We start from the raw sequence: 25,317 nt of genomic DNA on the forward strand, positions 1-25,317 counted from the left end.
TCTCTGGGCCATCCAGTTGACTGACCAGCTTACTAAGGAGTCCTGCTCTGTAATCGCCGACAGGTTGGGTGGTATTCTGAGTCCGGGGCACGCTCACACGCTTCGTTTGCTTAGCAACCCTAAGCTAGAGGTGAGCAGTGCTCGGTTGGCTTGAATACACCCGGCCGTTCCGTTGCCCTGCTGTGGCGACAAAACTGTGCTTGTTTCTTCGATCGGGACGTCTTTTTACTCTGCACGACGACGAGACGTTCCCTGCTCTTCAGAACCTGCCAGAAGCTGCATCTATCGAGGAGAAGCTCGGGCCTGCTTGCTTCGGGGACCGGTGAGTAGATTAGCTAGGATCTGGTCGCCCTCCTGCAGTGCCCCTTGCTTTTCCCCGCTGTAAATACAGCTCCCCTTGTCCGTACTCGCGCCCTGCTTCTGCCTCACAGTGGAGGCTGCGCTAGAGTCGCGGACCGTGTTCTCCTTCATTAGAGCTCCCTACAGAGCTGTTCAACGTCCTCCGAAGAGCTTCACCTTCTGCCCATTGGCACCGGCGTGTGCAGGTACTTTTGAGCGCTAGGCTCCACTCTTCGTAGGGATTGGACTACCATCCAGTTAGGGGCCTCAGAAGGCGGACATATCACACGCATTGGTTCGCACTGCCTGTTTTCCTTCCCCTGCAGGTGGATAACATATTTCGTGCTGCTAATGCTGTGAAACTGTGTATTCTGTATATATATTGGGTGGATAGTGTATGTGTTGGTTTAATATCGTTGTATATTGCTGCTTTTACTGTGGTTATTAGTTTCAAGGCCTTATAATAAATGTGTATCTATTTTTGATATAAACAACTGTTTGGAGTAGTTTGTAAGCGCTCTTGCTTTGTGTGCTCACTGTGGGCTTTCAGTCACCCTCACCCCTCCTGAGACCTAGTCTTGACCGCCGCGATCGCTACCTTGATTGGTCTGGCTTGTCCAGAGGTTACCCTGTTCCAAGTAATTAGGTTGGCCTTCTGAACTTCTGCGCCACCAGGACAGAGTTCAGAAATCCGTCTTAACAAATTGGTGTACAGCGGTGGGATACGACTGAAGGTATCCAGTGTTGCGCACGAGCTAAGGCGTTTTCAGGTTATTCCAACCAGGACACGCAGTATAGTATTGAATATAACGTTAAAAAGGCCATAGTCCTATCAACAGTATGGAAACGAATACTTTATTAACCTTAAATGCTTCGAAATCTGAAACATTGAAGAAGATGTGTGCGGAGAGAGGGGTTTCCTCTCAAGGCACTAAATTGGAAATGATCCAGAGAATCGTGGCGTGGCAAGAAGCGCAGCTTGACGCTATAACTTCCGAGGACAGTGCAGAAGGTGGTGGGGCTGCTCTCACTGGCAGAACCGACGGTTCTGCCGCTGCACTGATCCATCACGACCACGAGGACAGGGAGGATGTAATGTCTAACGTTTCCTCTGCCAGTGTTGATGGGGAGGCTATGCTTGAATTCAAGAAGCAAGAGCTGCGGTTTAGGCAGCAGGAGCTTGAATTCAGCATAGCCAAACTGAAAATCGACCAGGCAGAAAAACAAAAAGACAGGGATCACCAGTTGGAACTGGCCAAGCTTCAGTTCGCAAATGGGTCCAAGGGTCCTGGACATGGTTCTGGGGCTTCCTCTCATCCACGGTTTCCAAAAGATCTGCTCAGTGTGTATGAGGAACGAAATGACATTATGGACTGGTTAAATGCGTTTGAGTATGCATGCGAGGTTCAAGAGGTTGATAATGCGGATAAGATTGCATGGTTACTCAGCAGACTGCCCCATTCTGGTTGCAGTGCCATTATGGAAATGTCGAAGGCTGAGCGCGCTGATTTTGCAATGTTGAAGCAGACTCTCATTTTAAAGTTTGGGAAGACTCCGACCCAATATTTGAAAAGGTTTAGAGAGTATAAGAAAAAGGAAGGTGGTACTTGGGTGTCGTATGTAGCTGAGTCCCTGAAAAACTTAACTGGCTGGGTTGAAGGTTATAAGGTTTCTACCTTCGAAGGCATGATCAATCTGGTCATGCTGGAACACATTTTTGCTTCTTCTTCCCCGGAGCTTAAGCAGCATTTGGCCGATTCGAAGGAGATAGATCCTAAGAAGCTGGCCATTGCAGCAGACTTATGGGTGTCACATCGAGTGTCCCATAAGGACAAAACTCATCCTGGTAAGCAGGAGGAAGGGAAAAAGTCCAAAGATGTGGAGGGTGGGGAATCTGCTAAATCTTCTTCCCATAAGGGCCACAAAAAGAAAAATAAGGGTAAGCCATACGAGAACTCACAGGGTAGTGGAGGTTCGCCTCCGAAACAGAACTCTGGTTATAATAAGCCTCCCTACGTAAACAGACCCAATGGGGCTTGTTTTTCTTGTGGAGCAACTGACCATGTGAAGGGGGATCCCCGTTGTAAGGTTAGACCTTTGGGGGTCCACTCCGCTAATCTGGCCTTCTCCTCCTACGAGGAAGAAGAGATTACAGGAGCATCCTTCTCCTCAGACTCATTTCCCAGCGGAATAGAGGCTGAGGTAGTTTTAGTGTCCCTGGGTTCCTGGGAGCCTAAAGTCGCAGAGGCGTATGCTAGGATTCCGGATAATACCAAGCACTACTTTAAAGACAGTGTGCTGATCAATGGAGTGGATACTCCAGCTCTTAGGGATAGTGGGTGCAGTCGAACTGTAGTGGATTCTACCTTGGTAGACTCAGAGGAAGTTGCCAGAGCTCCTCTGATGCCCACTAAGTTGGCTGACGGCCCCCTCCGTATGTTTCCCGTGATCCCTGTTAATCTAACTTTAAATGGTACAGCAGTTAGGATTCCAGTGAGCATTCAGAGAAACGTCCCGGGAAAGGTCTTGTTGGGCAATGATCTCAGAGCTCTAGGGCTCGTAGGAGACACTGCCGAAAGACCCTACACACGGTCTCAAGCACGGGCAGCATTGGCCAAGTCCAATACGCCGCCCCAGCCGAAGGGGAAACCCAAGGCGAAAGGAGTCAACAAGTCCCGACGGGGGAAAGAGAATATTCCCCCGAGCTCGCCTACCACTGCGGTGGAGGGAGTTGGTCAATCGCCCGAGCCTGACGAGGAGGTGGCGATGCCTGAAGTGTTCGACCCCAACGACCATCCTGAACTAAAAGACTTGTTAGTTGAAGGAGGTCCTGATAGGGACGACTTCAGTAAGGGCCAACGTGAGTGCCCATCTCTGGAAGGCCTAAGGAGACAGGCCTGCTCCCAGCTTGAGGGTGAACCTCCTGGGAAGCATCGGATTTATTGGGAAGGTGGACTCCTGTACAGTGAGCCCACAGAGTCTACAGAAGGAGACCATAGGAGGTTGGTGGTTCCCCTTGCTGTTAGACCCTTCCTCCTGCAGTTGGCGCATGAAGTTCCCCTTGCTGGTCACCTTGGAATGAAGAGGACCAAGCAAAGGTTATCTATGCACTTCTACTGGCCCAAGATGGGGGTGCAAGTAGAAAGTCACTGCAGGAGTTGTGCCTCCTGCCAGTTGTCTGGTAAGGTTGGCGCGACAATCCAAGCTCCGTTGGTACCGCTCCCAGTTGTGGGGGTACCATTTGAAAGGGTAGGGATCGACATCGTTGGTCCCCTTGACCCGCAAACATCCTCAGGCAATAGGTTTATCCTGGTGCTGGTCGACCATGCAACCAGGTATCCTGAGGCCATCCCATTAAAGACTGTAACTGCCAAGTCAGTTGCAAAAGCTTTACTCGGCATATTTACTAGGGTTGGCTTCCCTAAAGAAGTTGTGTCAGATCGTGGCAGCAACTTTATGTCGAAGTATATGCAGGCTATGTGGAAAGAATGTGGGGTCACCTACAAGTTCTCTTCTGCATATCACCCCCAGACCAATGGTCTGGTGGAACGTTTCAACAGAACGTTAAAGAGCATGATTGGGGCTCTGGAGGAGCCCCAGAGAAGAAAATGGGATCTTCTTTTACCATGCTTGCTGTTTGCCTACAGAGAGGTACCACAGGAGGGTGTTGGCTTCAGCCCCTTCGAACTTCTGTTCGGTCATCCCGTACGGGGACCCTTAGCCATCGTCAAAGAGGGATGGGAGATGCCCACTCCCCCTGTTACTACCAATGTAGTTGACTATGTGCTAGGGCTCAGAAAACGGATGGTACTCCTGATGGGCTTGGCTAGTGAAAAGTTGAAGGCAGGACAAGCGCTGGTGAAACATTGGTACGACCAGAAAGCTTCCTGAATTCACTTTACCCCTGGTCAGCAAGTCCTGATCATGAACCATATAAGGCCTCGCGCTTTACAGGACAAATGGTCAGGCCCTTACACAGTGGTGGAGCCCCTGGGTGAGGTGAACTATTTAGTGGACCTTGGAAGGCCTGGACAGGCTCCAAAAGTGTTCCACGTAAATAGGCTGAAGGCTTTCGTCCCAAGAGTCGAAATCGCAGCACTGCTACTGGCGTCAGACGTTGAGGAAGAGGAGTCAGAACCTCTTCCCGACCTGTTCCAAAGCGGTCCTTCAGACAGCTCCGTTGAGGGTGTCCGAGTGGCCCCTCACCTGACTTCTGATCAGCAGGCTGAGGTGAAAAGTTTGCTTAGGCAGTTTTCCCCCCTGTTTTCACAGTCGCCTGGTTTGACACCTTGGTGCAAACATAACATTGACACAGGAGACAGTGTACCTACCAAAAGTAGGGGATACAGGATGTCGGATAAAGTACGGTCTTATATTAAGACCGAGGTCAACAAGATGTTAGACCTTGGGGTGATTGAACCCTCTAGTAGTCCTTGGTCCAGTCCTGTGGTTCTGGTTCCAAAAGCAGGCACTTCTGAATTGAGGTTCTGCGTGGATTACAGGGCTCTGAATGCTGTCACCAAGACAGACGCTCACCCCTTGCCTCGAACTGACGAGCTGGTGGATACCTTGGGTGCCTCCAAGTACCTCAGCACGTTTGACCTGACTGCGGGCTATTGGCAAATAGCTTTAGCAGAACATGCCAAGGAGAAGACAGCATTTTCAACTCCCGACGGGCTTTACCAATTCCGGGTAATGCCGTTCGGATTGAAGAATGCACCTGCCACTTTCCAGAGGCTTGTGAATCATGTGTTGAATGGGTTGGACGAATTCGGTCTTGCATATCTAGACGATATAGCAGTTTTCAGTGCCACCTGGGAAGACCATGTGAAACACCTCGGGATTGTGCTCCAGGCTCTTCAGAAAGCCCACTTGACCATAAAGGCGAGTAAATGCCAGATTGGACAAGGCTCAGTGGTTTACCTTGGGCATGAAGTAGGTGGAGGAAGGATACAGCCTCTCCCCAGTAAAGTACAAGCAGTACAAGACTGGCCTACCCCCACTACACAAACCCAAGTGAGAGCCTTCTTAGGACTCACGGGTTATTATCGCAATTTTGTAGCAGACTATGGCACCATAGCTGCTCCTCTGACTGCCCTCACAACTCCGAAGAAACCCAAGAAGGTAACTTGGACTGACGAGTGTGAGAAGGCCTTCAATGGCTTGAAAGACTCCTTGTGCCAGGCCCCTGTGCTCAGGGCCCCTGATTATCAAAGACCTTTTATCGTGCAGACGGATGCCTCTGACACTGGGATAGGAGCTGTACTATCACAAGTAGATGAGAAGGGTAAGGAACACCCTATCGGTTTTATTAGTCGCCAGCTTAAGGACAGAGAGCTCAGATGGTCCACGGTAGAGAAAGAATGTTTCTCTGTTGTGTGGGCCCTAAGGAAGCTGCGGCCCTACCTCTATGGGACCCACTTCACTGTGCAGACTGACCATAAGCCGTTAAAGTGGCTAATGAACATGAAGGGGGAGAATCCAAAGTTGCTTAGGTGGTCCATAAGTCTACAAGGCTTCGACTTCACTATTGAGCATAGGCCAGGTGTCCAACATAGCAATGCTGATGGGTTGTCCAGAATGTTTTACCGACCTGAACAAGAGACTCATCCAGGGGTGGATTAGTTCCCCCTGTCCATAGTCTGGGAGGGGCGAGTGTTAGGAAAGATTTCGTTATTGTAGGGAACTTTCCTTCCATGTGGCAACCCCTAAACTTTTTGCTATTGTTTTCAACCTGTTTTCTTGACTTTGCCAGAGAAGTGCAGCCTTCTGCCGTACTCCTCTGGGCTTTCGCTCCTTTCTTACGGGGAAACTGACATGCCCTTAAGACAGTCAGTACCGGGGAACGCTGTTTCCCGTAGTTTCTTTTATCGTGTCGCCATTTTAGTGCAACACGACACAAGAGGGCACTGTAAGCTAAGTTACAGCTCTCTTGGGTCTCTAGCCTTCTACAGACCCTAGACACTCTTGTAGGATGGTTTTTGGATCGGTGCAAGTCATTCAGGGACTGGGCTGGTGGCAGCGATCATTTGGTTTATTTTGAGCTCCTTTTGCCGTTCTGAGCACCTTTTTGCCACGAACACAAAAGGGTGGCCCGGCTACCCAAAATGGCCGGACCACGAGGCTCCTTTGTCTCGTCCACTGTCCGTCTTGCTCCCTTTACCTTCCCCCAGGTCAGGCGACCCGGGGCCTTCCTTATTTGGGCATGTAGTTTCCCGCGAAACACGGTTGCTTTCGCGGGCTTCTACATGTCGTTTGAGTGCCCCCAGGATGTGGGCTGGGCTGTCTGGTCCCAATACACATCCTGGGTGCCAGAGAGTCTAGGGTGGTGTGAATGCCTGGGACCACTGTGGTCCGTGATTGGTCCACGTATGGTATGTGTGTTGATGAGCGGATCTCCCATTGGCTCCCCTCCGTTTTGGCGCGAAGGGAACCGTGGATAAGAGGGAGCTGGAAACACCACTACCATGTCGATCTCCTGAGTTCTTACGAACCCAGGGATACAGGAGCCAAGTATCCTGCGAACACGAGGCTGGACCGAGGAATCGCTGGTGACCCCCTGAAGAACTTCTGCTCCTCATTGCTGTCGTCCGGTGAAGCCCTTTCCACCTAAGATCGAACAAGAAGGCCTGTACTGGCGCTTCGACCTATTGGAATAGCAGGACCAGCTATTCCCGGCACCTTCATCAACTCCTGCCGTAAGCCTTCGGAAGTGTCTCTGGGCCATCCAGTTGACTGACCAGCTTACTAAGGAGTCCTGCTCTGTAATCGCCGACAGGTTGGGTGGTATTCTGAGTCCGGGGCACGCTCACACGCTTCGTTTGCTTAGCAACCCTAAGCTAGAGGTGAGCAGTGCTCGGTTGGCTTGAATACACCCGGCCGTTCCGTTGCCCTGCTGTGGCGACAAAACTGTGCTTGTTTCTTCGATCGGGACGTCTTTTTACTCTGCACGACGACGAGACGTTCCCTGCTCTTCAGAACCTGCCAGAAGCTGCATCTATCGAGGAGAAGCTCGGGCCTGCTTGCTTCGGGGACCGGTGAGTAGATTAGCTAGGATCTGGTCGCCCTCCTGCAGTGCCCCTTGCTTTTCCCCGCTGTAAATACAGCTCCCCTTGTCCGTACTCGCGCCCTGCTTCTGCCTCACAGTGGAGGCTGCGCTAGAGTCGCGGACCGTGTTCTCCTTCATTAGAGCTCCCTACAGAGCTGTTCAACGTCCTCCGAAGAGCTTCACCTTCTGCCCATTGGCACCGGCGTGTGCAGGTACTTTTGAGCGCTAGGCTCCACTCTTCGTAGGGATTGGACTACCATCCAGTTAGGGGCCTCAGAAGGCGGACATATCACACGCATTGGTTCGCACTGCCTGTTTTCCTTCCCCTGCAGGTGGATAACATATTTCGTGCTGCTAATGCTGTGAAACTGTGTATTCTGTATATATATTGGGTGGATAGTGTATGTGTTGGTTTAATATCGTTGTATATTGCTGCTTTTACTGTGGTTATTAGTTTCAAGGCCTTATAATAAATGTGTATCTATTTTTGATATAAACAACTGTTTGGAGTAGTTTGTAAGCGCTCTTGCTTTGTGTGCTCACTGTGGGCTTTCAGTCACCCTCACCCCTCCTGAGACCTAGTCTTGACCGCCGCGATCGCTACCTTGATTGGTCTGGCTTGTCCAGAGGTTACCCTGTTCCAAGTAATTAGGTTGGCCTTCTGAACTTCTGCGCCACCAGGACAGAGTTCAGAAATCCGTCTTAACAACTGTCTCGAGGACGAAAGTCTGAAAATCAAGGACAACATGGAGGCATACCTTAATTCCCCACACAAAGTCTTTGAAGAAGACAAGTGTGAGGGAATGCCCACTGTCTATGTGGATGGATGCTCTTACCATGTTGACAACAACGGGGAGAAAGAACTGGTGGCTGGCGTAGGGAATGCATGGGTGAATGAGTCCCCAGAACCCTCCGCTGGATACAAAATTGGTCCCCGAAGTAGTCAGGTGGCAGAATTGATGGCTGTGCATCAGGCCATCCTCACTGCTGTCCAGCATCAACTCCACGAACTGGTCATAATCACAGATTCGGATTATGTACGGAACGGGTTTGTGGAGCACCTGGTTAATTGGAAAACCAGAGGCATGTTATGTGCTAACAACAAACCCTTGAAACATGGGAAGTTGATCCAAAACATTGATGATCTGGTCACATCGAATGGGATGACCATCTACTGGAAAAAGATCAAGGGTCATTCCAAAGTAGAGGGACCAGACAAAACTGGAAATGACTTAGCTGATCAGCTGGCCAAAACCGGGGCCATCCAAGGGGATCTAATTGAGATTGAGTCCCTGTTGGGGGAAATCCAGGTCACTGCTATCACTAGGTCCCAGGCAAATGCTCACAACGACCTTTCAATTGCACAATGGAGCAAGGAGACCCCTGATGCTGATTTGATTACCGCTCAGAAGGGGGATCCAATAATTGGTAAATTTTACCAGCACCTTGAGGACCCTGAGAACTTTCCCCTGACGGATACCGATTACACTGGGAAAGAGGACCTAAGAGTGTTGATGAAATGTCCAAAAATGTTCAGAATCCAAGACGGTTTGCTGGTAAGGAAATCCAAAGCTGGCCACGATCAGTGGGTGGTTCCTACCTCATTCCGAAGCCTGATGTTAAGTCACGCCCATGATGCGGCCACGGCCGGTCATAGGGGGTTTCACACAACATTGGAAATCTTAAGAGAGGTTGCATACTGGCCACACATGGGGCAGGACCTCGACCAATACTTGAAGGGGTGTCTTGTGTGTGCACAATTTCAGCCATCATCCCTCACGCACCGGGCGCCTTTACAAAAGAGGGGAATGACACTGCCATGGTCAGATTTACAAATCGACTTTGTAGGCCCCGTGATTCGCTCGGCTAGGGGGAATAAGTACATGTTGACTGTGACATGCTTGTTTACCAAGTGGGTGGAATGTCTCCCAGCCCCAAATTGCAAGGCAGAAACGGCAGCTGCCTTGATGATTAACCACATCTTTTCCCGTTTTGGTCTACCTCAAAGGATTGAGTCAGACAGAGGTAGCCACTTCACCAGTGAAGTAATGACAAAGATGTGGGAGATATTGGGGGTCAAAAGGAAGTTGCATATTGCTTATCGGCCAGCTTCTTCTGGGGCAGTAGAGAGATATAACCGGACAATTGTGAGCATATTAAAGAAGTTTGTGGCAGATTCTGGGCCAAGTTGGGATATCCGATTACCTCTGGTCCTAATGGCCATCAGATCTACCCCTTCATCTGCAACCAAAATGTCACCATTTGAGTTGATGACTGGGCGCAAGATGGTGCTTCCTCAGCATTTGCTCTACAGGACCCAAGAGCAGACACTGATAAATGCCTCCACTACTCATGAGTATGTAGAGAATTTAAGGAAACACCTCCAACACGCTTTTGCTTATGCTCAGCGGAATCTAGAAAGATCAGCTGATAGCATGAAGACCCACTATGACCTGAAAACTTCCAGGAAGGAATATCAGGTGGGAGACCGGGTCTATCTATACAACTTCCAAAGGAACCAGGCCAAGCAGCGCAAATTTTTGCCTACATGGAAGGGACCCTTTGAGATCGTCGATAAGATCTCCCCTGTGGCCTACAAAATTCACATCCCCAAAGGTCCTTTGGCAGCGGGGGAAGACAAGTGGGTCCACATAAACCAGTTGAAATGTTGCCATCCCAGGCACACTCTGCAACAACTGGAGGAATCCTCTGGAATCCTAGCGGGTACTGTCTCAGACTAATTCAGTTCCAACCATAAAACATACCACATCTAGTCTCTAAAATATTGTGATTTGCATGAAACTGTCTCTTAGTTATACTGTTTTTATTTTTTCAAAATAAGAATGTAATGTTTTGGTATGATGAAATGCATATGCTGCCCCACTATCTCAACAGTGGTGGAAAAACGTCTATGAATAGGTATTGCCGCTTTTCCTTTGTCGTCCTAGGAGAAAGAAAACCTGAAGACGGGCCAAGGAGGATGATACGGAGACCGGGAACGAAGATCCAATGGGCCCAGTGGACCGCCCAATATTCCCATCAGGACCGGCGAGGAGAACTGATCGATCAGTACCGGATGGAGGAAAAGATGCTGAACTGTGCCATCTATTGGAAGAAGATGAGGAAACATCCCAGATCTTGCGAGTCCCATCAGTGAAACCGAATGGCCATCGCAAGAGGGGGGCTTGTGGGATGTATTTACCCATGCATCCTAGCCCTACCTCAAAACTGTGCAGTACTGACATGAAAACATCATGATGGCCAGAGCTTCCCAGAAAATGCACAGGGAAATGCAGGAAAAATAGGCTGCCATTCATTTTTGCCGATGTTATGGGCACAGAAGGAAACTGCCTAAAACCACCATTGGACTACCCACACAGTAGTCTGAAACCATTGGGAATGGCAATGCTGATTGCCAAATGCAACCTAGAATTGTTGGGAATTCATTTTCTTAAATCCCAAAAATGGGTGCAGTACCAGTACTCACCACTATCCAAAAGCCGGCAGTTTAAAACCACCCTGTGTTTCTCTGAAGGCAGGCTCAAACTGTCTATTTTAAACATTGCAACACATCTAAAAACTCACTGGACACCAGCAGACATTTGGTAGAATGGAGTGTTGTGTGCCTACAAAATCTGGGAAATGAAGAGCCCAGAACAATGCTTATAACAAAACTGGCTGAGCTATGGAGTCAGCAGTTTAAGTTGCACTGGATCTAAAGACACTAAAATCGAAAATGTTTAGATTAAATAAGTGACCTATGTTTGGTGTCACATGCCTTTGTAACTGTTGAAATGTCATAGTTTTGCACTTAGAATCAGCCTTCTAGCTGCATCTGTGAAAATGTTTAGTTTTATTTGAATGCAGAAACTGGGGAACAAAAAGTGACATTTTATCTGAAACCCGGCTTAAGGAACTTGATTCTGCCTGGCAACTACCCCCATCAGCAGTGAAACTTGAGTCACCACTGTGTTCCCAGGCCAACCTTCCTTTTGCTGCCCACACTAAGGATATGCCATCTATCTGATAATTGAATTATCTGTGCTCTGCAGGAGAGTGAACAAAGCCCTCTTCACTCAGGCAAAGGTTTTTATTACCGCAGTCGTAAAATGTAGCTTCCTCTTGGCAAGAGCTGGGAGGGGCACTGCCTGTGAGAGCAAGCTGGCTTGGCAGAAACTGGAAAGACTGGTTTCTATACCATGTGACCTGGGAAACCACACCCCTTTGGAGCCAGAACATAACTTTAAAAAGATGAATAACTCATAGAGCGGACATGTGAAAATTTTATAAATGATACCATAATTCTTGTGATTTTTCTGCCCACATTTTAAGAGGTTTTTCGACCCGGTGGCATGTTCAGGGGGGTTTTAGCGGAAAAATGGATATTACTCTAAATGTATGCATGTTAAAAATCTGAAACTTCATCAGTTAATGTCCCTACTCCCTGCACACATGTATGTAAAGTTGGGTCAATGTCAGAAATTGCAAAATCAGTTAAAAAGTGAAATATGTGCCATTTCTGAATGCAAGCTCCCAGGAAGAGCAGAGTTTGAACAGGGTATACCTCCTGTAATGCATGATGGGTGCATATGATTTTAAAACAATATGTACCTCTGCAAATATGTATTTGTTTAAAATCTAGATTTGTGTGTAAGTTGACAGGAGGAGTGGACTTTCTGCAGGCTGTAAAATGACATCACTCTGACTCACAGTTCATTCCCCAATCAAATGATAAATGGAAGTTTGACCAATTAGAAGCTGAGAGAGAGGTAGGGTCAGTGATGCTAGAACACACCCACATTCTAAACACATAAAAGCAGACAGACAGGACAGATAGAGACCTTCCAAAACCATCTGCAGCGGGACGCTCTGCCGGAAAAATCCATACTTACCTCCATCAAACCTCCAGAGAGAAAGCAGTGCTGTACCCAGAGAGACCCAGACCAGCAGAGAGAGCTGACCCAGATCACTGTGAAGTGCAGAGGCCAGACCAGACCAGACCAGAGTCCAGTCTAAAACCCTGACCAGATCCGTGATGAGGCCCATTTAATTCAAGAATATAGTGTGAGTACCCAGCAGAACTGTGTAGAACCAATCTCTTAGTTTAAATTCATCTAATTCAATCTATTTAACCTAAGTAGAACTGCCTCCTAGCTGTCACCTGTCATTTCTAGTTGCAAGCTGCACTTGTCATTTTGAGCTTTTGAAATTTGCAAACCCAAAAGCGATTTGCAAATTTCTTCACATGTAAAAACTGCTGCTGCTTGCCTTCCATTTGCCAGAAATTCGTTTAACCTGCTAACTATCCCTGCATCATTGCTAGGGTGAGTCTGGACTAATATTAACTAGATACCACTCACCCTGAACCTCTGAAAGGGAATTAAAAAGCATTTCCAGCATATTTCTCATCCATTGCTAGCACATATCAAAGCATTTGGGCCTGTGTTTTCAAAACTCCTATCTGTTTTCTGTAAGCTTGCTGGGATTGAACTGAATCACATTTGATTGCATTTCTGAGAACTGTGTGTTTCCTTCCATTTCCTTGCCTTGCATCAAGGGGGGGGGAGGGAATTGCCAGAGAAAAGTGATTACATTGTTTTGTTGAAATCATATTGAGTATTTTCTATACTGCATTTCATTCATTCAACCTTGCATTTCCTTGAACCCTATAAAGCATTTTCTACCACATTATACTTCTGTACCTATTTACCAGTGTGCTACCTTATCCATTTCATCTCAACTCATTAGTGATTATAAAGAAGTGTGCTAGTGCCAGATTCTCCGTTGTTGATCTTTATCATATCAGATTAAGTGTGCTATTCAATTATTAATTTATTATAAAGCGTGATATATATATATCTATTTTAAATTATCAAATAAACCTTTTAAACTTGCAAAACAGAACTACTTCTTGGCTCAGTGGGGTCAGGGGGATTCCAAGAGAGGGGTGTTATATATGGGTAGTCATCCAGAACGCATGAACTGGACCTAAAGATATATCAATAAGGGTTTTCATTCAGTATTATAGACTAGGCGTTGACTTAGCTGTAGTGTTGAATTGAATCCTCTTACACTAGTTCTCAACAGCCTACCTTCCCCAAGCCAATGGGTTGGTGGAGAGGTTTAACCGTACCATGAAGAGCATGATAGGTGCTTTAGAAGAACCCCTTAGAAGAAAGTAGGACCTTCTATTGCCATGCCTTCTCTTTGCTTATAGAGAAGTCACTCAAGAAGGGGTGGGTTTTAGCCCTTTGAACTTCTTTATGGTCATCCAGTCAGAGGTAATTTGGCCCTGATTAAGGAAGGGTTGGAGAGTGCTCCTTCCCTACAGCCAGTGAGAGTCACTGACTATGTGCTAGGCTTCAGGAGGAGGAGGAGGATGGCACTGATGATATGATGACAGAAGCTTCAGAAAACCTGAATGCTGGTCAGGATCTGGTTAAGCATTGGCACGACCAGAAGGCCAACATGGTGGAATTCACTCCAGACCAGTTAGTATTGGTTATTGTGCCTTCAAGACAGAGGGCCTTACATGACCAGTGGATTGGACCTTTCAAGGTTGTAGGCAAGTGAAGTAGCCGTGGTATATATTATGTATACAGGAGGCAGTTATACATTTATATATATTTATTGAATAAAGTATTATGATAATATAAGTATAACAATATATATATGGAAAGGAGGAGGGAGACAACCAGTAGCATAGGGAGCTGGACAGTTATAATTCAATCACAGTCTTCCTTCTAGAACTCTATAAACACCTGAGTTCCAAGTGTTCTAATGCTACCCACCATACAATGATCAGGCATGTCCCATACAGATCAGGCAGCTTATGTCAGAGTGGTAAATACGTAAATACTACACATCTCCCTCCCTTTATATTATTCTAACAAAACATATTCCTTTTGCATTGTTCACAAACTATGTACAACTGCTATGGAATAAACGTATTCCTTTTACAATGTTCACAACTTATGTACAACTGCTGTGGCACTCGTTCCAGCTGGTTCATTTGAACTCCATATAGTCCTCCATCTTCTTCGGTAGTCGATATGATCTGCCAGATCGGGACATACATGCTCCATGTCTGGAGGTGCTTGGCAAGGAAAATCTGAACTGCTCAGATTTGTCATTATATCTCTTCTCAACAGTACTACTTACCTTACTTTTAGCACTGCTGCTTGAATTTCTAGACATCTTATCATTTTTAACTGTATTCTGGTCTACATCTTTCACTTCTTTCCTGTTACCCTCATCACTTTCACACATCCAAATTCTTTCTACATTCCATATCCTTCTGTCTTCTGTCCTGACAGCATTGCGAAACGCTTCTATCACCCTGATAGGATTGGACCATTTGCATGGTCCATTTCTTAGAGCAGGAGGCAGTAACACTTTAACAAACTTACCAACAGCTTTACTCATATCATACTTGTTGTTACGTACTTTCTTATCGTAATTAACCTTGTTTCTCTTTTGTGTTTCCCTGATTTTCTTTCTTGCACTAACCAAATTCTTTTCTATTTCTTTACATCCTTTAATAAGCCAAATGGGAGCTAATTTGGTGTTTGCCTTTCTTCCCCTGCTATGCTCAAAAGGAGAAACACCTGTACTGGTATGCGGGGTGAAACGATGAGCAATTACTTTCTCCTTAAGAGCATCCTCCCAATCCAACCCATTGGCCCATGCCATTCTGATGGTTTCTTTCAGGATCTTATTAAAACGTTCCACTGTTCCATTAGTTTGTGGATGATAAATTGAGTTAGTCTTGTGCTCAATGGCAAATTTTTTACAAAAGTCCGCCACTTCCTTAGACATGAATTGAGTACCGTTATCAGAAAGGATACTTCCCGGATAACCTTCCCTCTCACATATATTTGATAAGAATTCCACCACAGTTTTACCCGTAACACTAGAAGTAATTAAAATCTCTGCCCACCTGGTGAGAAGATCTATGACTACCAAGCAATACTTTTGTACACCTTTACACCATACGGGACCTAAAATATCCATGCTTATATCCTTCCATACACTATTGGGAATATCAGTAATAACCATTGGTTGTCTGGAACCCACACATTTCTTTTCATCATCACAACAAAGGATACAATCCCTAATATATCGCTCAATTTGCAGGTCACAACCAGGCCACCAATAGTCATTCCTAATTCTCTGCTTAGTCTTTATCACTCCTTGATGACCCTCATGACCCAATTCTATAATCTTCAACCGCAGATCCGTCGGAGGAATGACTTTATCTCCTCTCATTACAAAATTTCCGTGAACATGCAGTTCATCTGCAACCGTCCAGAAAGGGCTTAGATCGGCCCCCTCAAATTTAGATTTGTTCATGGAATCATGACTTTGAATCAATTCTTTCAATTTCTTGATGTTATTATCTTTACATTCAGCTTGATCCCAAACTTCTTTGGATATAGAAGAAGTTTCTACACAAAATACCACCTCCATGTCTTCATCTTCATCGACAATCTCAGAAATGTTGGTTAATCGAGATAAACAATCAGCAGACACATTCTTTATTCCTGGAACGTATGTCACAGTATAATTGAACTCTTGCAGCATCATGACCCATCTTCTCATTCTGTTGGATACTTTATTGAGACCTTTTGACATGAACACTTGAGTTAGAGGCTTGTGATCAGTTCGAAACTCAACTTGGTTGCCCCATATAAAGCTTCTAAATTTGTCGGCTGCCCACTTGATAGCTAAAGCCTCCTTCTCTATAGTGGTATATGAAATCTCTGCTCCCTTGAGCAATCTCGATGCAAAGGCGATTACCACTTCCTGACCATTCTTCTCCTGTGACAATACAGCTCCCAATCCTATGTTGCTAGCATCTGTAGTGATTATAATCTTGTCATTAGTACAAAAATTCTTTAATGCAGGAGCAGAATTTATTGCATTCTTTATAAATTTGAATTCATTTTCACATTCCTCATTCCACTCAAACACTTTCCTCTTGAGTGCCTCTCGTAATGGAACAGTGTGTATGGCAAAATCCTTGACAAATTTTGAGTAATATTCAGCCATGCCAATAAATGTCCGAATCTCATCTTTATTGCTTGGGCTTGGCATTCCCACAATGGTGTTGACTAATTGAGGCTTTGGAAAAATTCCTTCTGCAGTAATTTTATGACCCAAATATTCGATCTCCTTGCAATTTATCTTGCACTTGTCTTTGCTCAAAGTCATGCCAGCATCATATAATTTTTTGCATACATGTAATAATCTCTTGTCGTGTAATTCTTGAGTGGCAGCATGAATTAATATGTCATCTTGAAAACAAACTACTCCATCATTATTCTTGAACATACCATGCATAACCTTCTGGAAGACTGATGCGGCCGACACTAATCCAAAAGGCATTCTTTTAAATTGATACAAACCATCAGGAGTTATGAACGCAGTCAGTTTCCTTGAATCTCTATGCAATTTAATCTGATGGTAAGCAGATGACAAGTCTAACGTCGAAAATATCTTAGAAGGTCCAATGGTAGAAACAATTTCTTGTATATTAGGTAAAGGATGGCGATCAGGTATGACGCATTTGTTCAATTCACGTAAATCAATACAAATCCTAAGTTTTCCTGACTTTTTTCTTATTACCACAAGTGGAGAAACCCACTCACTGGCATCAATACTTTCTATGATTCCATCTTCTTCCAACTTCTTTATTTCCTTGCTGACTTCTTCTCGTACCGCTAAAGGAATGCTTCTCAATCTTTGAGCTATGGGTTTTTTATTTGGCTTTAGCAATATTTGATGAGTATAGCCTTTAAGACATCCTATATTATCTCGGAAAACCTTTAGCAACCCAGCCTTACGTATAATATCACCACCATTAATCGATTCAGTACTTCTACTGCTTATGGCCAAAACTGATTCCTCACTGGTTGAGTCCACTTTCACTCGTAATTTACTCTGGTGAGTCCAGCTGAGTAGGGCAGTCTTCCCTTCGCTTGTAATATATATTTTTCCTTTTGCACTTCTATTCTTAAATTTCAACCTTCCCCAATGCCAGCCGATGACATTAATTCTCACACCTCCATATGCCCTTGGATTAATATCCGTCTCACGTAAATATTCATGTTTATTCCTGTTCCAAAATTGCTTCGGCAGAAGCGTATATTTTGCACCCGTATCAATCATCATACGTACTTCATTGCCATCAATCGACACTATTGCCCTGGGACTTTCCAACACTTCTTCATCATCATCGTCAGTTATAGTGCATACACAATCATCTTGAATTTCCATTTCACTGCGATCACTATCAGAATTGTCCCCTATCCAATTCATGACACTGTCGCGAAATCTGCAACATTTAGAGAAGTGACCTTTTCCTTTGCACTTGTTACAAATGATCTTTAATGCTGGACAGTCTGGGTCATCAGCCCAATGATTCACATTGCCACATCTGTAACACTTTCCTTGACGTTTTTTTTCCACTTTCCTTAATTGATTCTCTGTGTGGTTTTTCTTAGAAACTTCATATGATGGACCCTTCTGACCATATTTGCTTGATCTTTTATCCGCTCTCATTGAATTATATTGTTTAGTGACAGATCTCCTCTTAGCGGTGTCATTATTGATCATTGAAATCGACTCCTCATCATGTGTGTCATGTATTTCACTATTACTGCTTCCTATTTTTACTTGTTTCATCTTGTTCTCCAATTCTTTAACACACTCCTCAGTGTGCTCTACTTCTTTTGCTACTCGAAGAACAGTGTCAAGGGAAGGATCACTTTCTGACCACAATCTTTCCCTTACTTTGCTACTGCGACACTCCAACATAAATTGGTCTCTGAGTCTCTCGTCCAGTTGCTCATTGAAATTGCATGACTTTGCTAATTTCCTTAATGCAGTGACAAACTTTTCCACACTTTCTCCCTCCTCCTGTGTGCGTTTGCCAAACTTATAACGCTCTAGAATCATACTCACTTTTTTTTCAAAATGTTTATCAATTTTCTTTACAGCTAACTGGTATTCATTCAGGTCCACACTCTCATCTTCTGGTAATTCTGGAAGTGTTTCATATTTTTCTTGTCCAACAGGACCCAAACAGTGCAAGAGTAATGACTTCCTTTTTTCCGCACTGCAATTAGGACCACAGATCACCCCTGCATAATGTTCAAAAGATTTTATCCACCTTTTCCAAGGTAAAGCTGGTTCGTCAGTGCTGGGCATAAAAAAAACAGGTGGAGGCACACTGCTGAATGCCATGACAGTTTATGTTATGTAGACCACAAAATTGTATATATAGTGCTGCTCCTTGGAATTCAATTTTGCACCAATACAGATAGTGCTTGAGTGTACAATCCTTGTCAGTATGCACGTATTATTTTCAATTGAAAATTGTTCCCGTTGCACCCTCTGACATTGGATAGATGATGAGTATAATGTTAGTCAGCAGAAGAGTGTACACTCATATATTAACTGATACCATCTGAAATTGTACTGTAAAGCAGCAGAACTATCTGCTTCCTATGACAATACCTATTCAGCACTGTCAAAGTGCATAATTTGCAGCATTACGTTGGAAAAAAACACGGCGTACTGCGCCTTTAAGGAGGTTTTCCTGCCTAAGCGCGTTGGGCGCATGCGCGAACTCCACAGTTAATGTAAACGGAGAAAGTTACAATCAATGCTGCAGCGGCTCAGTGATCGTATCACCGAACGTCATATTCTTCATGTGCCGCACTGGATTTGCGAAGCGTTACCTTCAGGAACATGAGACGGGGCTGCTTCTACGCTCGGGCATGAGCGGAGCAGCTCCGTGCATCTCGATGCCGCATAAATTCACTTGATCCCACCTTCGTCGCCACTTGAAGTAGCCGCGGTATATATTATGTATACAGGAGGCAGTTATACATTTATATATATTTATTGAATGAAGTATTATGATAATATAAGCATAACAATATATATATGGAAAGGAGGAGGGAGACAACCAGTAGCATAGGGAGCTGGACAGTTATAATTCAATCACAGTCTTCCTTCTAGAACTCTATAAACACCTGAGTTCCAAGTGTTCTAATGCTACCCACCATACAATGATCAGGCATGTCCCATACAGATCAGGCAGCTTATGTCAGAGTGGTAAATACGTAAATACTACAGCAAGCTTGAAGAGCTCCATTATTTAGTGGACTTGGGCAACTCCAAGGAGGCCCATAGGGTCTATCACACTAAACGTCTGAAGTTTTATGTTTCCAGACCAGAACTAGGAGCTGTGTTTCTAGCCTCTGATCAAGAGGAGGAGGAGAGTGAGCCTCTCCCTGATCTCAAGGGACAACCTTCTGATGAGACAATTGAAGGTGTGAAACTCTGCAGCAACAGCAGGAGTGCAAGGCTCTGTTAAATCAGTTTGCCTCTCTGTTTTCACTGACACCAGGCTGGACCCATTGGGGCCAACATGATATTCTCACTGGTGACAGTCTCCCTGTCAAAAGCAGGGGCTATAGAATGCCAGATCTCATTTAAAGGAGGAGGTCAAGAAGATGCTTGACCTTGCGGTTATTAAGCCATCTACCAGTCCATGGGCTAGTCCAGTTGTACTAGTACCAAAGGCAGGAACCAAAAAGTTGAGATTCTGTGTGGACTATAGAGCTCTTAATGCAGCCACCACGACTGATGCCCATCCTTTACCAAGGTCAGATGAGCTGGTGGACAAACTTGGTTCAGCCAAGTTCGTCAGCACATTTGACATTGACCTCAGGCTATTGGAAAATAGCACTGACAGACCATGCCAAGGTGAAAACTGCATTTTCCACCCCAGGAGGCTTATACCAGTTTAAGATTATGTTTGTTTGTTTGTTTATTTATTTATATTGCGCACCAGACCCTTAGGTTACCGGGCGCAGCAACAAGTATATGCGAAGCTTACAATGTTACAATGTTATATAAATGAATTTACAATATTACGCCATATTACACAAATTACTAGAATGTACAGATAAAGAGTTGCCGTATTTACATGAATGTACAGTTAACAATATACATGATTAGCAGTAATAAACATAAAGGTTGATGTCGCGTCGGGGTGCATTAGGTAGGACTACGCTTGTGAGTGTTCGGGTGTTAAGTCATTGTTAGCGATAATGTATTTGATAAGGTTCCTTCTGAAATGGGGGAAGGGTTGGTCAGCTCTAAGGTTAGGTGGCAGGGCGTTCCACAGGTTAGCAGCTTTTACAGGGAAGCAAACGCCACCAATTTTGGCAAGTCTGAATCTAGGTACTGCCAAACAATTGGAGTTGGCGAGTCTCATGGGTCTATTGGAAGTTTTTCTTTTTATTTTGTCCATCAAGTAGCTAGGAGCAACATTATTTAAGGCCTTATGGGTTAATGAGATCATTTTTAGCTGGATTTTATTCTCAGTAGAAAGCCATTTATGTTGCCGCCTAGTCGAGGAGATATGCTCCCTCTTTCTTATTCCTAATGCAGCTCTGAGAGCATTATTTTGTAGAGTTTGAAGTCTTAGGGTAGTGGCTTTATTGGCGCTACTGTATAGGGCATTACAGTAATCAAGTCGGGAAAGAATTAAGGCTCTAGCCAGGATTAGGCAGCTGGTATTGGACAGGAAGGGCTTGCCTGCTCTGATCAATTTACAGGTGTAAGCAGTGGTGGAGGCTAGGGAGTTTACCTGTTTAGTGAAGGACAGGGTAGAGTCGAGATAAAAACCAAGTGTTTTTACTTCCCTCGAGACTTTAATGACATTTCCGTCTATGCTGAAGGCTGAGTAATCTGGGCCCAATTTGTTAATATTGGCTTGTGTGCCCAGAATGATCAACTCTGTCTTATCATCATTCAGGCAAAGACCGTGAGTGGCCATCCATGCCTGAATGATGAGATACACTCTATTCACCAACTCCCCATCCTCACTGTGATCCCCAGAAAGTGGGAAGAGAATCTGTGTATCATCTGCATAGTTAGTGTAGGTGATACCGAGATTGTCCAAATCATCGAACAGAGGTTTGGTGAATATATTGTAAAGGGTCGGAGAGACGCAGGATCCCTGAGGGACACCACAAGTAATGGGTATAGGGTCAGCTGCTGCCGAAGGGGAAAAGACTCTCATAGTTCTCTCACTCAGAAAGGATTCTATCCAACTGATGGCTTGGGTGGAGAAGTGAGCGGCAACGTCCAGGTGTTTGCAGAGGACTTTGTGGTCCACAAGATCAAACGCAGCTGAGAGATCTAGTAGGGGGAGGAGGGCTGTTTTACCCTGATCTCTCAGTTCGTCTATTTGGGCCTTTAAGTCAATCAGGGCTGTTTCCGTTCCGTGTAGTGGGCGGAAGCCAGATTGTCTAGATCCTAGTAGTTTGTGCAGTTCAAGGTAGTTTTGAATCTGTATATAGGCCACTTTGTCCAGGATCTTTAGCAGAAACGGAACTGTGGTGATTGGACGGTAATTGGTGGGGATGAGAGGATCTAAAGTTTGCTTTTTAAGCAACGGGAGCACCCAGGATTGTTTTAGGTTAGCTGGGATGATGCCTGTGGAGAAGGATGCATTGACAAGTTTGGAGATAAATGGTGATAGGTCTCTGGCAGCGTCTTTTATTAGCTGTGCTGGGCAGATGTCACCTTTGCAGTTGGATGGTTTGAGGGTGAGGATGATTTTTTCAATCTCGAGTGTGGAAGTTTTGGTGAAGGAGAATTTGGTATGTTGAGGCATGTGGATCGCCTTAGGTGGTGACAGTGTAGGGAGTTTAAGCGAGTCTTTTTTAAGTTGAATTTTGTTTTGGAGGGTAGTAATTTTATTAGTTAGAGCATATTGGATGTCAGAACACCAGGTCTGATCTTTAGTGCAGGTGTCTGGTATGGCAATAGGTGACTCAAGTTCCTTTAGGATGGAGAAGAGTTCCTTCATGCTTGATTTGGAGTTGGCGATACGATCGTTGTATGAGTTTTTCTTAGCCAGACAGACTGCGTTTTTGTATTGACGGGAGATAGATATTAGGTTAGCCTTGTTCTCAGCAGTTGCACATATTTTCCAGTTGGATTCATATTTTCTCTTGGTGAGACGTAAAGCCTTGAGTTCGGGCGTGAACCATTTATTTAGATGGGCTTTGGGTTTACTTGTACGCATTTTAAGTGGGGCAATTTTGTCCAGAGTATCAGTCATAATTTTGTTATACTCGTGAACTAAAGTGCCGGGGTCTAAATTGTCAGGCAAGGCGTTTAAGGTTGGAAGAATAGCGGGTATGACATTATCTATTGTCATATTCTTTTTGTTTCTTGTGGGGCATGAGGGTGCCATGGGGACGACTGTAGAGGATGGTTGGGAGGTTAGGAGGTCAAAGGACACTAATGAGTGGTCAGACCATGATAAAGCTGAGATAGAGGAGATGACTGTAGTACAGTTAGAGTCAGCGACCCAGTCTAATATTCTACCTTTCGTATGGGTAGGGTTGTTGACTTTTTGGGAGAACCCTAGAGAGTTAATAGCTTGGGAAATAGTCGCGGCATGCACATCTGTTTTGTCATTGAATCCTAAGTTAAAATCCCCTAATAACAACAACTGAGAGGTGGTTTTAGCATTGAGGGTTAGTAACTTGTGTAGATCCTCTTCGAAGGTCCCAAGTGGGCCTGGAGGTCTATAGATTAGGTGAATAGTTAGGGATTGATTATTATTTATAAGGAGTTTAGCAGTGAGGGCTTCACAGGATTGTAGCGTTAGTGCAGGGGCTAGTCTTAGTGAGAGGCTTGATTTAGAGATAATGGCAATTCCGCCTCCGCGGGTGCCCTCTCGGTCTTGTCTACATATAGTGTAGCCGTCAGGTATGGCTAGCATGAGTGAAGGGCCTGCTGCCTGGTGTAGCCAAGTTTCAGTTATAGCAATGAAGTCCAGGTTATTCTCAGTGATTAGATCAGCTATCTCAAGGGCATGTGCAACTAGTGACCTGGCATTGAGAAGTGCTCCTTTATAGGAAAGTTCCTTAGTTTCCTCTTTGGTATGTGTAGGATTAGGAGTGTTTTTCGCGCTGGATTTTGTCTTGGGCACAGATATTTGGGTAAGCGTTGAAGCTCGGGTGTGGTTAGAAGCGTAGCCTGTATTGCCAATTTGAAGTTTCATTTCAGATTTTGTAGGAAGGAGGAGTCGTCTAGGTGTCTCATGGAGTTTGTTAAGTCTAGCGCGTAGTTTGCTATTTCTATCGTGGGTGGAGCTAGGCTTGGAAGTGTAAACTAGTGGTTCTAACAGAGTTTGGTGTTTAGAGTCAGTGTAGGCATGAGTGTTAGTAATAATATCTGGTGGTATATGTGATAGAGGTGCATGTGAGTATAGTGGGGTTTCTGTGTAGCTGCTTAGCTTGCTAGTAGCAGGATGTGTAGCAATAGCCATGATGCAGTAGAAGCTAAGTAGGCTGGACATTGTGCGTGACTGGTACTTAGTTTGGTGGGTAAGTGGTTTACAATACAATGGTCTCTGGGCGACCATAAGGCACTACACAATATCACAGTGGTCTCTGGGCGACCATAAGGCACTACACAATATCACAGTGGTCTCTGGGTGACCATAAGGCACTACACAATATCACAGTGGTCTCTGGGCGACCATAAGGCACTACACAATATCACAGTGGTCTCTGGGTGACCATAAGGCACTACACAATATCGCAGTGGTCTCTAGGTGACCATAAGGCACTACACAATATCACAGTGGTCTCTGGGCGACCATAAGGCACTACATAATATCACAGTGGTCTCTAGGTGACCATAAGGCACTACACAGTATCACAGTGGTCTCTAGGTGACCATAAGGCACTACACAGTATCACAGTGGTCTCTGGGTGACCATAAGGCACTACACAGTATCACAGTGGTCTCTGGGTGACCATAAGGCACTACACAGTATCACAGTGGTCACTGGGTGACCATAAGGCACTTCACAGTAATACAATGGTCTCTAGGTGACCGTGGTGCCGGTGCTATTATCAAGTGACAGCATATTGCAAAGCAGGGCAAGAGTATGGTTGGTTGGCTATAGATTGTGCATTGAGATATTTTTGTTACGGTTCAAGAGCACAACGGTGCATGTGGGACCTTGGACGTAGCAATGTTGGGAGGTGCTAGATCAGGGCTCTAGCTCGAAGGTCGGGAGTGGAATGTGGAGGAGGGGGCAGTATGCTTACCCTGTAGGTGGACGGCAAGGGGTCCTGGCTCTAGGCTCGACGGTGTAGACAGGCTGAGGACAGGCACAGTGCCTTTGTGGGTGCCCTCGTTGATTGAAAAAAGAGTACGTTTTTCATTGTCCAGGTGGTGGTCTATCGGTTAGAGAATAGAAAAATTGTGCAGGGGGGGTGGCCACGCCGCGCTCCCATGCGCGTAACAGGCGCAGGAACAGGCCTTTGTATGGCCTTAGTACTGGCCTCCGGCGAATCCGCCTGCCGGCGGAACCAGCTGGAGTAATCGAGGCTCAGCCTCAGTTTCGCGCCGCGCCGCGCCCGGCATGGGCAGGTCAGGCGCTGTATGGGACAGGGTCAGGCAGGCTCTGTCCGTATGCCCGCTGGAGCCTGGATCCTCTGCTGGGCTGGGGGGGGTCCTGCCCTCACCCCTCGGCGAAGGGAGATGGAATGGTGGGATCTGGGGCGCAGGAACAGGCCTTTGTATGGCCTTAGTACTGGCCTCCGGCGAATCCGCCTGCCGGCGGAACCAGCTGGAGTAATCGAGGCTCAGCCTCAGTTTCGCGCCGCGCCGCGCCCGGCATGGGCAGGTCAGGCGCTGTATGGGACAGGGTCAGGCAGGCTCTGTCCGTATGCCCGCTGGAGCCTGGATCCTCTGCTGGGCTGGGGGGGCTCCTGCCCTCACCCCTCGGCGAAGGGGTGAGGGCTTTGGACTCATGAATGCACCTGCTACATTCCAAAGGATGGTGAATCAAGCTCTGAATGGGTTAGAAGACCTCAGCA

Source organism: Ambystoma mexicanum, chromosome 11 (genome assembly GCF_040938575.1).
Source record: "Ambystoma mexicanum isolate Mex_15411 chromosome 11, UKY_AmexF1_1, whole genome shotgun sequence".
NCBI lineage: Eukaryota > Metazoa > Chordata > Amphibia > Caudata > Ambystomatidae > Ambystoma > Ambystoma mexicanum.